Below are 15,388 nucleotides of genomic sequence, written 5' to 3'. Positions count from 1 at the left end.
CTTGAGAGGCTAGGATATCTGCCGCCAGCAGCCCCTCTTCAGGTCTTCAGTGCGGAACTTTGAGGTGGGTTTGTCTGAGTCTCTGAAAGTCTGTAGGTGGTGTCTCTCTGTGAGGGCTCCACAGTGCTCTGTCTGTGGGGTTTTGCATGCATGACTGTGGGGGCCTGGGTAGACTTCTGAGGATCCATATGTGGATTAAATCGACAGGTCTCCCCAGGAGGAACGTGATGAGTGTCAGTGGATTTCTAAGAGGACTTGTACAGATCTTAAGTCACTACTGTCTCATACTATTTTCCGCATGTCTGGTGATATCTGTGAGGGAGTGTGTGCTTGTGTGTGTGTGTGTGTGTGTGTGTGTGTGTGTGTGTGTGTGTGTGTATGTGTGTGTGTGTGTGTGTGTGTGTGTTGTGTGTGTGTGTGTGTGTGTATGGGGGAAGATCTCCGGAACTCTAGGATGTCAATCTCTCAGGGTCATGAAAGTCGTCTTGGAATGTCTGTCATTCCCCTCAAGAACCCTGGGACTCAGTCTGAGAATTTCCTGTACCCAAATGTGACTCCTGAGCTCCTGAGGTACCACACAGTTTCTTCCTCAAGGTCCTGGCTTCCCTCTGGACTCTGGGACACGCTGAGGCTGCTGCCACTGATACAGTGTTGGCTCAGAAGAGGATTGTGTGATTCTCTATGAGTTCTGTGTTGGGGGAAATTTTGGGTCTCTTCCTGCCAAGGATTCTGTAGCAATCTCTGTGGTGTTCTTCATGGAGGTGTCTCGGTAGACGTTCCAGTTCTATCATGAACCATGTGGTTGTCGAGAACTGTCAGGAATTCTGGGGTATTTCCCAGTGTAGATTGTGTCAGAGCCCGTGTAGTGACCTCTTTGGGAGTGTTATCAGTGAACATTACTGTGGAGGTCTCTGTGAGGTTCTCCAGGCCCACATTATGGTCCATTATGGTTGACGGGGATAAGCTGGGCAGAATGTGTTCTGCTGGTTGCGTGGTCTCTTAACACCACTGTCTCTAGCACTTGTACCCTCAGGTATTGCTTGTAACCCCAATCAAGAACCTTGCAGGCAGGCATACAAAGGCTCATAGTCAAGAGCACAGATTCTGGGACTTGGGCAAGTGCCAAAAGTACACTGGTTTATTAGAGGAACTGGGCAAACCCTTATAATCACGTCCCAGCGTTTCATTGGCTCTCGGGCAGCTGGATATGACACTGTGTTTTCTCAGTGGATCGCTCCATCATCTGATCCAGCATCATCAGCCTCTACCTGTGCTGGCAGATTCTAGGTTGGCTCAGGGAGGAAGTATCAGAGGCACATATGCCAGCATTGCAACTGGGCCTGCTTGGATAAGTTCCTCCTCCACTCAAGAACCCTGGGACCCACTCTGAGAATTTCCTGTACCCAAATGTGACTCCTGAGCTCCTGAGGTACCATATAGTGCCTTCCTCAGGGCCCTGGCTTCACTGTGGCCTCTGGGACAGGCTGAGGCTGCTGCCAGTGATACACTGCTGGCTCAGAAGTGGACTGTTGGTCCCATATCCACCCATAGGAGCTGCTGGGTCTCACCCAAGGACCTCGGGAACATGTGTTGGCACTGGGCCCGCGGCTGAGTCCTGTAAGTTGGTGGCACCACAGGGAGCAGGGTTTTCTATCAGGAAATAAACGCTTCCATGGGAGCTGTCCCCTGGTTGCTCTCTTCAGGGAACAGTGCAGGGCTCACTGGAGATTGGCTATTCTCCTCTTCAGTTACCCCCATGTGTTTACAAAGAGTGAGGTAAGGAAACCTGGGCAAGTAGCTGAGGGGGTCCTAACAGAGACACTTCTTTGCCTGCACAGAGGTCCAGAGAGCACCTGTGCTTTGGCAAAGTCACTTCTGCTGTGTGAACAAGTCGTGTGAGAAGGCCTCTTCTTCTGGTCTCCTGGAAAGATAAAGGCTGGGGGCCTAGCATGGCGAGCTGTGAGGTCACAGTGCATCCCCAGCAACCTTCTCAGGTGTCCTTTCCTTGGGACTAATGCTGGCACAGTGTGTGTGTGTGTGTGTGAGTGTGTGTGTGTGTGTGTGTGTGTGTGTGTGTGTGTGTGTGTGTCCGGAGTCCTCCGGGCTGTGAGTGACACAGAGAATATCTAGATTGGCTTTTTTCCCATCTCAGTGTCTAGAATTCAGGAAGCAAGAACATGCGGATGATCAGATGTGCTGTTAGACAATCTTCTGGGACTGCTTTCTGGGTTGGCATCCAGACACTGGAAAGATAAAGGGCTCCTCCAGCTTGCGGTGGAGCGCGAGCGGACGGGTCCCTGAGAGTCCATAGTCTGTACTGGAAGCACAGGGGCTGAACCTACATGCACGGAACCTTTCAGGTCATCCTCCTGCTGCATGACCCCCTGCCTGGGCCCCGAACATTTTATTTTCTACCTCCCTCCGTAGGCTCAATTAATGCATGAAGTCATTCAAATGTCACTGAACCGACCCTGTGGAGAGCTGTCTTCTGCAGAAGAAGATGGAGATGTTCCCTGTGGTCAAGCCCTGCAGACACAACCTCCAGAGTAATGATGCACAAGAGGAACTAATGCCTACCTTGGGAAGCAGTCAATTAGCACTCGGACACCATGGTTTTGTTTTCTTTTTTCTTTTTTTTTTTTGTTTTTGAAAAGACTAGTTTTTCATGGGGAAATTTCCTATCCAGATAGGTGTAGGAAAGCTTTTGCTTTTCTAGACAGCTCACTTCTGCACAGGCAGTGCCAAGGAGAGTAGACAGGGGTGCCTGGGAAACATGGTGGCTGTAACCTGTGCTGACAGGCTTGAGTTCTGATCACAGACTCTCTGAGCAATTGGGCCTGGCAGGTGTAGTCCATCCATTTGTCTGTGGAAGGTTGGCTGTGTACCTTGGGAGTGTTTCCTTGTGTTTCGTGTCTTTCTGCAGTGGCAGTCCTGTGGAGGCAGAATTGCCTGCCCATAGGAGCCTGGGGTGGTTCTTTGTGCAAACTTTTCTTTGAGGCTGTCCTGGAATGGCCAACCCCCACTTTCTCCTGTGGAATAGGCCTGACCGAGATCGTGAAGTCTTGAGCCTCAGCTACCTGTGGGGGCAGAAACACCCTGCTGATGACTGAGCCTTGACTTAGGGAAGTGACTGATGAGGCCTTGTGTTTTTGCAGGGAGTTCTCCTGCACTTTACTTTTACTTGACATAATGTGTGTCATAAAACTTTTTATCCTGTCCCCAAATGTTTTTTCTGGAAGAGGGGAGGAATTGTTTTCACGAGTATCTGACCAGCAGGCTTGGGCAGGTCTCCTCTGTGAAAGGTGTCTATCTTGCCTGGGGCCCCTAAAGCCCTCTTTGTATTTAGTTAGATCATAGATATGGCTAGTCCATGGTTCTTCAGATTTAATATTCTTGGGCACATTCCCTCCTCTTGAAAAGTAAGGGTACATGTCTCTGGAGGATGTTTTGCTGGTAGTGGACCTAGTCCTGAAGCCTGACTGTGAGGCCTGAGAGGCTAGGAGATCTGCCTCCAGCAGGACCTCTGGGCCACAGTCTTGAAAGATCATGCCAGGGCTACAGTCCTGCAGGAAGACAGCAGTAACAGAATCTTCTGGCTCCTTGGAAATGGCTCTGGAAGGGGACTGTTTTTCATTGACTTTCAGGGATTCTATACCTTTCAGATGTTCTTTACTCTGAGTGGGTGACATTTCCCTGGCTTCTGCATTGAGTGCCCAGTCACAGGACCCTTCCTCCTCCAGCTCCCTTTTATCTCTGCTAGTTGTTGGCCAGGCGTCCACAATGGTCCCCTGAACTGACAGCCCATGGGAGAGGTCTAAATCTGCACCCTCACTCTCCTGTGAGGCATGGTCACTCTTGAGTAGGTTTGGACCTGGCACTGGGTTGTCATTCCGAGGTCCTAGAACTGTGTCGCTGTGCCGGTCTCTGACTACAAGGCTGCGTGTCCTGTACAAGGAAGCCACTCTGCTCTTCTGGACATTTGAAGGGGACTCAGAGGGGCATAATTTGTCACTAGGACGAGTTCCACTTGGAAATTCAAGGTTGAGGGCAGAGGGAGGGGTTTGACTCTGGAAAACTGTTTTTCTTTTCAGATTTCCTTCTGAACCTTTCTGAAAAGGGTCTCCCAGGACAGCAGCAATTTTTGTAACAGAGTCATCCCTAGATTTCAAAGATGTCTGAGAGGGACTTGGGGGTTGTGGAAGTGACAAAGCTACAGCCTTGTTCACCTTGAAGAGTTGTAGGGCCCTGAGGCCTCTGAGGGGCAAGATCCATCTGTGCCTCACCAGGTGTCTTGAAAGATGAGTTTCCAGCACCTGCTGGATGTCAGGATCTAGCAAGGGAAGCCCAGGAGAAGTATCCTTGAAGGTGGACCCATCATTCAACGACTTCTGCTTCTCTGTTTTGATATTTGTTTCTGGTTTTTCAATTTCTGAGTTGTCCAAATGGGTCTCTGTGTTTTCACGACGGACCACCATGTGGACCCCGGAATTCCAGGGCAAGTGCCCACAGGCACCATACTGTCATTGTCATGGCTGTGCTCACTGAAGTGGTTCCTCAGTGTGTCTTGTAGCTGCTGCTCTCCTGGTCCTCCTGGCTGGGGACCTGCTGAGTCGCTTCTTGGCTGTCTCACAGAGTTCTCCACCTCTGTCACAGCGATCGAGTCTAGAACTGTGCCCAGAGATCCCTCTGTGATCCCATCAGTATCTCTCAGAGGTCTTCCCGGACCGTTTGTCAGATCGCAGCATGGGTCCTTCCCTGTCTGGAGTATCTCTGGACCTTTTGCTGAGACCCTCTGTGCATGCGGGCTGCTTTTTCCTGCCAGTGCTGAGGAACATGAAGTCCCTCGATTATCTTCTGCATGACCCATCCCTGGGAGTTTGTCCTCAGACTTCATGAGATAAGTAGATAGCTGGATCTTTTGGTCCTCATGTTTCCAGAACCTGGTTTTTAAGTGTTGCTCTAGGTGCTCTTTGAGCTGGGGGTCAGTGAAATCCTTCAGGAGGTGGAGAACAGAGTCTTGTCCCTGGGAAGCTAAACTGGTGGAAATGAGTTGATGAGAGACTTCCTGTGACATTTTCACTACACTAGGTAAATCGCTCCTACTTTCTTGGTTCTCCTTCAAAAGGTGCTGATCTAGGTGTTGAACAGCAACTGGGAAAATAAGTTGGGATCTTGAATCTATGGGGCAGGAAGCCCTGGAATCCCTAGTTGGAGGTGGATCGGGTTGTAGGCTTGGGAGGGAGGTTGGGTCAGGGGCCAGGGTTTTGACTCCAGACCCTGGTGGAGAACGGGGGCATGGCACGTTTGTAGTCAAAGGATTGGAAGGGACCAAGTGCTGAAGCAAGGGCTTTGGAGAGAAGAGCAGTGGAGCTGCATTCCTCTCAGCTTGTCTTAAGTTTTAAGGAGAGAGTTCATTGAAAAAGATGGCAGGGGAGTCGAGTGGTGAGCCCACCATGCTGACAGTAGCCATAAGGGACTCACTGTGAAGAAAGGGGAGGCCCCAGTAAAGCTGCCTGCAGTCCTTCTGAGACTTGTTCCAGAAGACCCTGGGGGAAAAGAGCTGATGGAGACCTGAGAGCTGCTCTGACTTGCAGGTGATGGCCTGCTCGCTGCTCCAGGACTGCAGCATATCACCCACACAGCTCAAGGCGTGGTCAAAGCTCTCCCTTCCTTGCTCTTTCCAGAGCTTCAGTTCTACCCTCTTGCTAATCTGCAGCTCCAGTATCTTCTGCACATCAGGCTTGATGAACGGGGGTTCTCCAGCCTCTAGCTGCCTGTATCCAGGGTCTGTCCACAATGAGGCCTCTTGGAAGCTGAAATGGAGATCCTCTTGCAGGGTCTCATCCTGTGACCACGTAGAATGACACCAGGTCCTGGCAGCCGCCTTGTACCAGGAAGAGCTTGAAGGAGACATTTTTGAGTGCTCAAGGCCTGGGGGGCTTGCCATTTGACAAGGCAAAGCTCGAGGAGATGTGCTTCGTGAGGTCACTAGTTGTGTTTTCCACTCACATCGAGGAGGAGGAGGAGGAGGAGGAGGAGAAGGAAGAGGAGGAGGAGGAGAAGGAAGAGGATGAGAGAGAGGAGGAGATGGAGGAGGAGGAAGAGGAAGAGGAGGAGGAAGAGGAAGGGGAAGGGGAGGAGGAGGAAGAGGAAGGGGAAGGGGAGGAGGAGGAAGAGGAAGAGGAGGAGGAAGAGGAAGGGGAAGGGGAGGAGGAGGAAGAGGAAGAGGAGGAGGAAGAGGAAGAGGAGGAGGAAGAGGAAGAGAGGGAGGAAGGGAAAGAGGAGGAAGAGGAAGAGGAGGAGGAGGAGGAGTAGTCATGCTTTGGTCTGTCTTGGATGTTTCGACATACTGTGGTGCAGAGTACGTGTTTCCATTCTGAAACCGAAGAAAGAGGGCACAGTGAGGAAATATGAGATCAAGGTGGGACTGAAGCCAATCTAGCAGATGCCAAACTGCATGTCCATGTGTGACGGCACAGGGCTCTTCAGCTCTCCCACGCCTTCCAGCTTTTTTACTGCAATGCAATTATCCCCCTTGTGTCGATTCCATACCCTGCGCACAGCCGTCCAGGGGCAAGTATTCCTTAATTCTGGCCTTTAACTCTTGTGGTCCCCAATACAACCCAGTCATAGGCCTCATAGCTTCATGCAATGGCCTCTCGGTGCCTCCATGTGAGGTTGTCCTAGGACAGGCAGGCCCGTCCACAACACCTTTCTTTAACCTCAGAGGGTGATTCCACAGCCCCGTTACTCATGTATCCTTCATGGTTTTAAAGGAAGAATTACACAGCCAATGAGGCCATGTTCTTCTGCCTCCTTGGGATAGAACCAGGACTGTCCTTGAATCTCACTTGTATAAACTTTGGTTTCCTGATGCTCTTTAATAACTGGTAATTTGGCTTTTTCCCCTCAATATTTTGTTTGTTCACTTTGCATTCTGATCACAGCCCCCCTTTCTCTCATGTTCCCAGTCATGCCCTCACAAATCCCTCTTTCTCTATAGTAATCCCTCTCCTGCTCCTCAGAGAAGGGTAGGCCCTCCCTGGGTACCATCCCACCTCAGGACATCTAGTTCCAGAAGGACTAGACACATGCTCTCCCACTGAGGTCCAATTAGATGGTCCACCTAGGGGAAAGGGATCCAAATGTAGGCAATAGAATCTGTGACAGCCCCTGTGTCAATTGTTAGTGGACCCACATGAAGACCACACCCCACATCTGTTACAAATGTGTAGGGATCCTAGGTCCAGCTTCTGCATGCTCTCTTGCTGGTGGTCAGTCTTTTTGAGCCCCGGGAACAGAGAATCCTTTAGCTCTTTTCATAAGTTGCAGAATTAGTTTGGGTAAAAGGTCTCATCCTGAGGGCATCACTCCCTTTCATCCATTTCTTTTTATCCTTTTCAGCACCAAGGCTACAACATCAAACTTCCTGTGCTCTTTTCTTCCTCAAAGTATACATTTTATATTTCTTTTTGCCCCACTTGTTCTTTTTTTCACTGAAGATCTGCTAACGGTAATCACTAAGAACCACACAACAAAATCATTATTAAACTCTATGAAAGCTCTAGTCCAAAACCCTTCAATTTAGCTTCAGCCGAGACAGAAAGCAACCTTTCTCCCGATACTATGACAAGAATTGTCTGTCTCTAGCCTGGTTTGTAAAGCTAATGTTTGTTCACCAGATGTAATTTATGTCTCATAGGCTTAATGCTGGATAAGCTCACTTTTTTACGATCTCTCTGAACTCTGGCTGGCTGATTCAACTCAATTGTTCAGACTCAAACTCTTTTCTATTGGGGTCTAGTAAGTGCCACAGAACTACACGGACACCAGTCTCAGTCAGACAGGGATAGTTTATTAAGCATAAGCCCCAGGACTAGTCCATCAGGGTCATTGTCTAATTCAGAAGCTGGACCATGATCCCTTTTATAAGCCTCAAATCTACAAACACATGTGTCAAGTTATCCCACCAATCAGGATTTAGGGATAGGGGATTTCCTTAGGAACATTTCTCTTTTGTACATTTATCCAGTTCCCGTTGCCTGGGGAATTCAACAGTGGCAGGGGACTTGCCTTGTCTAGTATTCATGTCCTAAGTTGTCTACCAGGATGGGACTTGTCTAGCATTCGTGTCTTAACTTGCCAACCAAGATTCAATTACCCACATACATGTGTCTTCCTGCCAAGTAGAATGTGAGTTCGCAGGGAGGTCTTGGGAACTTAAACTTTACTTGACCACTACTCAAAATGGAAGTCTCATATCAAATTGCCTCTTATGTTGGTGCAGGTGTTTCTCTTATGTTGATGTCCATCCCAGGGGCAGCTTATACCATGAAAGCTTATACACAGGTGCAGGAAGTGCTGGTGGGTGGTTGGTTCATGTCCAAGCTTATCGTGTGTAACTATACAAAATAGTTCTACTGACTTGTATCATGGTTGTTTCCAAGGGCACTGAACAGAACAGAATATGTAATCGATCTTGCCATTAGAAAATTTCCTAGTAATAACAGAAACACATGAGAAAGTTTTTTGTTTTTATCATGAAATGCTAGCCAGGTAAGTGTTACCTAGGTTTTAACATTTCACTTAGGTCTCAACATTCCATGTGACATCGTCACTTTGTCTTTTCTCAAATTAGATGCTGCTTTCCAACATGACTGCTTCCTTCTACAAACTCACTTTACCTTCATTGTTTGGGATTAAATGTGTGCACTAAGTGTGTGCCTATATTCCATCCAGAAGCATTAAAAGTGTGTCATTCCAGCTGGATCCCATAGACCTAGAAGGCCTTTGGATGCGATCCCTTCCCAGAGAGAGCAGCCATGTTGCTGGATTAGACTTCCTGTACACGGGTTGCTAATGTTGCCTTCGTGTGGAGCTGCGCCTTCACAGTCCACACTGTTCTCAGTCCTTTCAAGCCTGTATAGGACTGCCCATTAAGCCATCTTTACAGCATGCCGTCACTTTCCTACCCCACAGTCTTCCACATTCCTCAAAAATCAAACAAACAAAACATCCCAGCAAGGTCACGGTTGCGGCAGCCATACACCACTTCTGCTACCAACTTCTCTCTTATTTTTCTGTTGCTGTGAAGAGACACAATGACCAAAGCACCTTAGAAAACAAGGCGTTTAATTTGGTGGCCCTTGATTTCAGAGAGGGAGTGAGTCCATGATCATTAAGGAGGGGAACATGGCATAAGGCAGGCAAACAGCAGTGAATTGGTAGTTGATAACTTACTGACCTATGAACAAGACATAGAGGGGATAGGGCTGCGGCACAATGGGAATGGGGTGGCCTTTTGAAATCTCAAAGCCCTCCTCAAATGATATACTTCTCTAACAAAACCACACCTCCTAATCCTTCCCAAACTGTTTCACCAACTGAGGACTAAGCATTGACATAGATGAGGCTATGGGACCAGTATTATTCAAACCACCACAATACTGGGTTGTTTTGCCCCGCGTCCACATAGCAAGTAGATAAGAGCTGCTGTCCTTACAATGTTGAACCTTTTTATCTATGTGAACGTGAACCAGTTTTCCATTTCTTCTTTGATTCCTTCAGACACAGTGTTTTTTCCTCAAATAGATCTTGTGTGTGTTTAGATTTTTATTTGAATACTTAATTTGGAGCTAACAGGATTGGTTTTCCATTTATTTCATATGTTCATAGAAGGAACTGACTGCTTTTTATATATTAATCTTAAAACCTCTCAACTCTGCGTCTGTTTGTTTGTTGGCCACTTATCCCTACAAGACGTTTTCTTGCTGATTCTAACAGAGTTTCTGTCTGGAAGTATTCTTGTCTGCAAGAGAGAAAACTTTCCTCCTTTTCAAACAATGCACTTTCTATTTGGTTTTCTTGTCTCTAGTTCAATAACTAAGAGTTCCAGTGTGATGCCGAAGGAGCTCTTTTTTTTTTTTTAATGATTTGTTTACCTAAGAAAACTCTGTCATCTGTCAGCGTTGCCCTTTGTCAAAGTGAAGAATCCGGTTTCTAAACTGCTCAGTGTTTGTGCCATTGACATCTTTTGAGTCTATTGGCATAATCATGTGATTCTCCCTGTTTGGGGCATGTTCTACTTTCATTTCTGTAGCTGTGACATAATACCTGGCAAAATCAATTTACGAGACAAAGGAGGTTATTTTTGTATTGTACTTCTTGATTAAAGACCATCATTGTGAGGAACTAAAGGCCAGATTTTCAAACAGCTGATCACACCACACTCCTAGTCGATAACGGAGAGAAATGGCTGCACCCATGCTGCCAGCCTCTCGCTCTAGCTCTCCCCTAACTTGGAGTTCAGGACAACGTGTGCAGGGAATGGTGCCATCCACAATGGTCTATGTCTTCTCACTTTATTAGGAATCCAGACAGTGGTCCCACAGGCCAATTGATGTAGGTAACCCTTCAACAGAGACTGCACTCTGTATGACTCTAGGCCAGTGGTTCTCAACCTTCTTAATGCTGCCACCCTTTAATACAGTTCTTCGTGTTGTGGTGACCCTCCCAACCATAAAATTAATTTTGTTACTACCTTATAACTATAATTTTGCTACTGTTATGAATCACAATATAAATATCTGTATTTTCTGATGGTCTTAGTAAACCTCATTGAAAGAATCATTCAACAACCTGAAGAGTCACAGCCCACAGGTTGAGAACCACTTCTCTTAGACTGTAAGTTGACAAAACTAGCCATTACATGGAGAGGGCATTCAGGTCAGTTCCAGCTCAGGGGGTCTCTGAGCCTTGTTTCCTTCAGCAACAGAAACTTATTCTCTACCTCTAGACGATGGGGGGTGAGGGGTGGAGGACAACAGCAATAAGCTGTACATGTTGGATGTCTATTAGATATTTCTCAGCAACATCTTAAAAGAGAGCTTTTATGTCTAAGAAAGTAAGGTTTTTGTTAGTTGGTCTTAGGGACCATCATCTGCCGAGGTGGAAAGAAGTCATGAAAACTATATGTGTATAATTTATATGTAGAATTACATTTATTACAGCTATAGGAAAATATTTAATAGTATGATTGTTTGTGGCCTTTACAGACACCCTTGTTATCTTACCTTTGACCATATACTTAGGCTCTTCTATGAGCAGATCATAACTTAGATAACCCAATTATTTTAACTTATATTCAGCCACATGGCTGGTTATCTGTCTCCTCACATCTTCCTGGGTGGATCTTCCTACACCTGCTGTATCCCAGAATTCTTTCTGCCTCCAGATGTCCCACCTCCCCTTTTCTGCCTAAGCTCTAGGCCATAGGCTTTTTAATTGACAGGGTGATGCATCCAAACAATATACAAGAAATTCTCTTTACAATTCTCTTTTTTAGTCCAAGAAGAGGCTTTTTGTCCATCAAATAGAAATTGATTACACTTACAACAATGAAGAGACAATTATGGAAACTGTTACATAAGATTTACATTCATAATGTTTAGTACATAGTATTTGGTAACTTCAGAAAATATTCTAATATCTATCCTATTTGGCATGTTTTAAGTTTTATATTTAACTCAATTTCTAACCTAATTTGTATTACCATCCTTAAAACTATCTCCTTATTCCTAGAACACCTTCTCAAATCCTAAATATCTTAAGTTTGTATTAAGAGTATTATTATTTAGTCTTCAACCCTATCAGAGACTTGAGAAGGAATAAATATTACTTCAGCATGCAGGGGGCATTGGGACACAGCTTCCAAAAATTATAGAAATGGAAGAGACAGCTGACAGCCTGGATAGTCCCCAGTAGTCTCTGTAACGTTGGAGCATCTATCTTCAGTCTTCTGGCCCATAATATTTGATAGACATCTTGTGAAGCAGGAATTATGAAGGACTTACCCTGTCTTGGCAGAGGTTGGCAGTTGACTTCCCTGAGCCCTCTTCTCCTCTGTAGACAGATTTGTCTGTAGGTGGAGCATGGGACTTTTCTTTGCCCAGTGGCTGGCCTGCCACAGTTGAAGCGACTCTATATGGAGGCTATTGATGCTCATCCTCTGCTTTGAAGTGCAATGGGGTACTGTTGAGAGTTGACATGTCTCAGTGTCAAAATGATCTTAAATTCATAAATTGTGTTTCAATGCCATGTTCCATGAGTCTCCGAGGTTTCTGAAGATCATCTACTCTGAGCATATGTGACCAAGCAAATGTCACCTGTCTCCAGGTACCTTTTCTCTGTTCTATGCAGGCTGCATATTCCTGTGATAACCTAGACTAATGTCTAAAAAGACTATGAGTTTAAGCGTTTGGACATTAACATGCATTATTTAATCATCCTAAACAGTTTGGAATAACAGCTGTTAAAAAAGCTGGGACTACACCTTGCATATTTAAATGAGTTGTATAGACATAATGACCATCTAAGTGTTAAACATACATTTATTATTTTGTAACAAATTAATCTTAAATTTTATATCAATTTAAAAATATTTAATTTGGGGACATTCAAGCAGCAGGTCCTCTGCGGTCCCGACAATGCCCAGACCTGAAGGGACCCAGTCAAATCCTCCCTGCACCCAAATCCCATGGGAGTGAGAGCTAAACATTCTGAGAGGCACACACGCCTGGGCAGCCAGAAGGGACTACACTCTGCCCATATTTCTGACTCCAGAGGAAACTGCTAACAAAATCTAGTACCCCCCGGTACACGCGGGCCCTGGGAAAAGGCGGCACAGGCCCTCCTGGTTGCTGCCCTCATGGAGAGCTCAAAAGCAGCCCCCCAGGAGCAACTTAGGCCAAAGGACCAGAGGTAAGACCAATTTTTCTACTCTAAGCGACCTGCCTTGTGGACTCTGGCCACACTCCTACAGGACCAGCTAAAGACCAGTAGACAGGAAGGACTAAAGGCCTGAAAGCAGAACACTCTATTCCCATAACTGGCTGAAAGAAAACAGGATGGTCTAGCCACTGTCAGAAATAGCAGAACAAGGTAACACCAGAGACAACCTGATGGCGAGATGCAAGCACAGGAACCCAAGCAACAGAAACCAAGACTACATGGCATCATCGGAGCCCAATTCTCCCACCAAATCAAACACAGAATATCCAAACACACCAGAAAAGCAAGATCTTGATTTTAAATCACATTTGATCATGATGATGGAGGACTTCAAGAAAGACATAAAGAACTCCCTTGGAGAAACGCAGGAAAACATAAAAAAACAAGTAGAAGCCTATAGAGAGGAATCACAAAAATCCCTGTAAGAATTCCAGGAAAACAAAAACAGGTGAAGGAATTAGAAATGGAAATAGAAGCAATAAAGAAAGCACAAAGGGAGACAACCCTGGATATAGAAAACCAAAGGAAGAAACAAGGAGCCATAGATACAAGCAGCACCAACAGAATGTGAGAGACAGAAGAGAGAATCTCAGAAGCAGAAGATTCCATAGAAATCATCGACACAAGTGTCAAAGATAATATAAAATGGAAAAAGGAACTGGTCCAAAACCTGCAGGAAATCCAGGACTCATTGAGAAGATCAAACGTAAGAATAATAGGTATAGAGGAGAGTGAAGACTGCCAGCTCAAAGGACCAGTAAATATCTTCTACAAAATCATAGAAGAACACTTCCCTAACCTAAAGAAAGAGATGCTAATAACCATACAAGAAGCCTACAGAACTCCAAATAGATTGAACCAGAAAAGAAACTCCTCCTGTCACACTATAGTCAAAACACCAAATGCACAAAACAAAGAAAAAATATTAAAAGCAAAAGGGAAAAAGGTCAAGTAACATATGAAGGCAGACCTATCAGAATCACACCAGACTTCTCACCAGTGTTTCCAGAAGATCCTGGACAGATGTCATACAGACCCTAAGAGAACACAAATGCCAGCCCAGGTTACTGTATCCAACAAAACTCTCAATTAACATAGATGGAGAAAACAAGATATTCCATGACAAAACCAAATTTACACAATATCATTCTACAACTCCAGCCCTACAAAGGATAATAAATTGTAAAGCCCAACGTAAGGAGGCAAGCTACACCCTAGAAAAAGCAAGAAACTAATCATCTTGGCAACAAAACAAAGAGAAGAAAAGCACACAAACATAATCTCACATCCAAACACGAATATAACATGAAGCAACAATCACTATTCCTTAATATCTCTCAACATCAATGGACTCAAATCCCCAATAAAAAGACATAGATTAACAAACTGGATACACAATGAGGACTCTGCATTCTGCTGCCTACAGGAAACACACCTCAGAGACAAAGACAGACACTATCTCAGAGTGAAAGGCTGGAAAACAACTTTCCAAGCAAATGGTCAGAAGAAGCAAGCTGGAGTAGCCATTCTAATATCGAATAAAATAGATTTTCAACCAAAAGTCATCAAAAAAGATAAGGCAGGACACTTCATATTCATCAAAGGAAAAATCCACCAAGATGAACTCTCAATCCTAAATATCTGTGCTCCAAATAAAAGGGCACCTATATACAGAAAAGAAACCTTGCTAAAGCTCAAAGCACACATTGCATCTCACGCAATAAGAGTAGGAGATTTCAACACCACACTTTCATCAATGGACAGATCATGGAAACAGAAATTAAAGAGTGACATAGACAGACTAAGAGAAGTCATGAACCAAATGGACTTAACATATTTATAGAACATTCTATCCTAAGACAAAAGGATATACATTCTTCTCAGCACCTCATGGTACTTTCTCCAAAATTGACCATATAATTGGTGATAAAAGAGGCCTCAATAGATACAGAAAGTTAGGAATAATCCCATGTGTCCTATCTGACCACCACAGGCTTAATAAGGGAAGAACGCCCACATATACATAGAAATGAACAATGCTCTACTCTATGAAAACCTGGTCAAGGGAGAAATAAAGAAAGAAATTAAAGACTTCTTAGAATTTAATGGAAATGAAGGTACAACATACCCAAACTTATGGGACACAATGAAAGCTGTGCTAAGAGGAAAACTCATAGCTCTGAGTGCCTGCAGAAAGAAACAGGAGAGAGCACATATCAGCAGCTTGACAGCACACCTAAAAGCTCTAGAACAAAAAGAAGCAAATACAACCAGGAGGAGTAGAAGGCAGGAAATAATCAAACTCAGAGCCGAAATCAGCCAAGTAGAAACAAAAAGGACTATACAAAAAATCAAGAGAACCAAAAATTGATTCTTTGAGAAAATCAACAATATAGATAAACCCTTAGCCAGACTAGTGAGAGAACACAGAGAGTGTGTCCAAATTAACAAAATGAGAAATGAAAAGGGAGACATAACTAGGGAAACAGGAAATTCAAAATATCTTCATATCCTACTACAAAAGCCTACATTCAACAAAATTTGAACATCTGCAGGACATGAATTTCCTAGACCGATACCAGGTACCGAAGTTAAATCA

The sequence above is a fragment of the Rattus norvegicus genome, chromosome 17 (assembly GCF_021556685.1).
Source record: "Rattus norvegicus strain SHRSP/BbbUtx chromosome 17, alternate assembly SHRSP_T2T, whole genome shotgun sequence".
NCBI classification, from domain to species: domain Eukaryota; kingdom Metazoa; phylum Chordata; class Mammalia; order Rodentia; family Muridae; genus Rattus; species Rattus norvegicus.
The sequence above is the reverse complement of the archived record's forward strand: the minus strand, read 5'-3'. Positions refer to the sequence as shown.